Consider the following 2,761-nt stretch of genomic DNA (forward strand, 5'->3'; position numbering starts at 1 on the left):
AAAAATTGGATGATAAGGCTATTAAATGCAATTTTTTTGTTACAGTATTGAAAGCAAAGGTTATAGGTTATACCATCCGCAAATAAAACGTATCTTGCTTGCTCGAGATGTTGTGTTTGTGGAAGATTCTATTTAGTCTTTCTTATCATGTACCAAAGACAACAATGTAAGCTCACATGACATTTATGACAATTTGTTGCCTCTTTTTAATGGTGGAAACTTGAATTTAAATTCCAATGAGGCACATGTACAACCAATGGGGGTTTCTAAATTTTTTATGGACCAGCCTATTACTAATGTAGATGTACATGATGTACTTAATGTGGAAAGGGATGAGAATGATGAGGCTAGAGGGATGCCAAAATGGTCGGTGCATACTTTGCGTGGGATAGTAAATTGGATGCACCTATGTCTAATCATACTTGTTCAGATTCTCGCCATGCATCTCATGCGTCAGATCTTTCTTTTGATGAAGCACATAAGTCAAAAAATTGGATGGCTGCCATGCAATCAAAGTATGATGCACTTATAGAAAATGACACATGAAATTTATGTGATTTGCCTATGGAGAAAAGGCCATTGGTACGAAGTGGCTTTACAAGATGAAACGTAAGACGGATGGTGAGATTGATCACTACAAGGCTAGACTTGTTGCAAAAGGTTATGCATAGGAAAAAGGCATTGATTATGAGGAGACCTTTGCTCCCACTTGTCGTATGACTACTGTTCATTTTCTATGTACATTGGGTGCTCATTTTGGATGGAATCTATATCAATCAGACATTATTGCTACTTTCTTGAATGGTGATATATTTGAGGAAGTCTATATAACAGCCTCGTGGTTTTGTCAAGAAAGGACAAGAAAATAAAGTGTGCAAATGTAAGAAATCTTTATATGGGTTGAAGCAATCTCCTTGTGCTTGGTATGAGAAAGCTTACACTCATTTGGTTAAACAAGTCTTTTGTTATAACAATCCAACTGAAAGCACTTTGTAAGTTAAGCATGAGCATGATGTATTTCTCATGATCATTCTATATGTAGATGGTTTGCTGATTACTGTTTCGAATGAGACACAAATTGCTAAATTCAAGGCTGACTAAAATGCTACTTTCAAGATGAAAGTCTTGGGGCTTTTGCATCATTACTTGGGCATACGATTTAAGCAGTGTGATGGAGGTATTGCCTTGCGTCAAACAAATTACATAGAGACATTACAATGTAAGTTGTCCTTGAGGATTGAAAACCTATTGCTACTCCAATGGAAACATGTTTGAAATTAAGTATTCATGATGCTGATGATCTTGTACATGTCACTCTTTATCATGCTGTCGGATGCCTTATTTATGTTTGCAATACCATGCCAAATATTCAATTTGCAATCTCACAGGATAGCAGATTTATGCACAGCCTAGGGTCTAAGCATTGGTAGGCTGTTAAGAGGATCTTTTCACTACTTAAGTGGCACTTTATATCTTGGCTTGTTTTATCCCAACAAGGAGGGATCATTGTCGCCAGATTTGCATGCTTTTCAAACTCATATTGGGCCGGTTCTTATGACACGCGAGTGTCCACAAGTGGTTTTTGTTTCATGCTCAACAGTTCATACATATCATGGTTGAGCAAGAAGCAACCTATTGTGGCCACCTCCAGTTGTGAAGCTAAGTATAGGGCAGTCTTCACAACTATGATTGAGTGTGTATGGCTTAGACGCCTCATGGTGGATGATTTTGGTGTTGGATAGGACATTGCCAACACCATCTACACTGCGCATTGGTAGTTGCGAGGAACCTAGTTTTTCAAGCTTGCACAAAGCACATTGAGGTTCATTATCACTATGTCAGAGAGAGACTCTTAACATGAGAGATTAGCTTGGCTTATGTGCTGACACATGACAACCTTGCAGATCTATTCACAAAGGCATTGCCTCGTGAGAAGTTCACAACTTTTTGCAAAGCTTTGGGCTTGCTTCCCTTTACGGATTGATCATGTCCTAGGGCATGGCACTTCCCTATACACTATGTGCCAGCTCTAGTTCAGCGCATCATTCCCAGGGGGAATTTATTACCATATATGTGGTAGTGATGTGTGTGAACACACTTAGGATTGATGGGGCATTTTTCCCCCTCATTAGGAGGTTTTTTCCCTTGTGCATTGTATATATGCCCATCATTCTAGGGCTAACTTATCTTTCCATCAAGCACTAAGCAATACACTCTCTATTGTGTGCCTTGAGCTTCTTCATCTTCTCCAAGTTGTGTGTGCATCCCTGCAACCCTCATTCCGACAGTGAGGCCATTTCGTCTTTTGATAGCTCTTACCTTATTTCCACGGTGACCAAGAAGGGCTCTCAGTTGTCCTCCATCGGTGAGAAGTCATAGCTCCCTAGGCAATGAGCAACCTTGTCAATCTTGGATGACTTAACACATCACAACTTGGAGACATCTTTGATCTTCTTGGACTTGGGAAGAACATTTGCATATTACATTCTACTCCATCACTTAAAAATGCGGACGCTAACCAAGTTCATGCAGCCTATTGATAGAGTTATACATAAGCTCCTTGACATCCATGGTTGCGACCTTGTAAACTTTCAAAATGAAAGGTTTTATAAACCTATGACTTTATGCTGTTTCAAGCATTGATGATTAGTGAGTTTTCATAAAAGTGACGAAAAATGTATAAAAGAAAGAAGCTTTTACAAGAAAAGTTTTGGATACATCATAAAATTTGAATGGGGGCAAGGGGCCAATCAAGCCTACT

The sequence above is a fragment of the Adiantum capillus-veneris genome, chromosome 6 (genome assembly GCF_014529385.1).
Source record: "Adiantum capillus-veneris isolate H3 chromosome 6, ASM1452938v2, whole genome shotgun sequence".
Lineage (NCBI taxonomy): Eukaryota > Viridiplantae > Streptophyta > Polypodiopsida > Polypodiales > Pteridaceae > Adiantum > Adiantum capillus-veneris.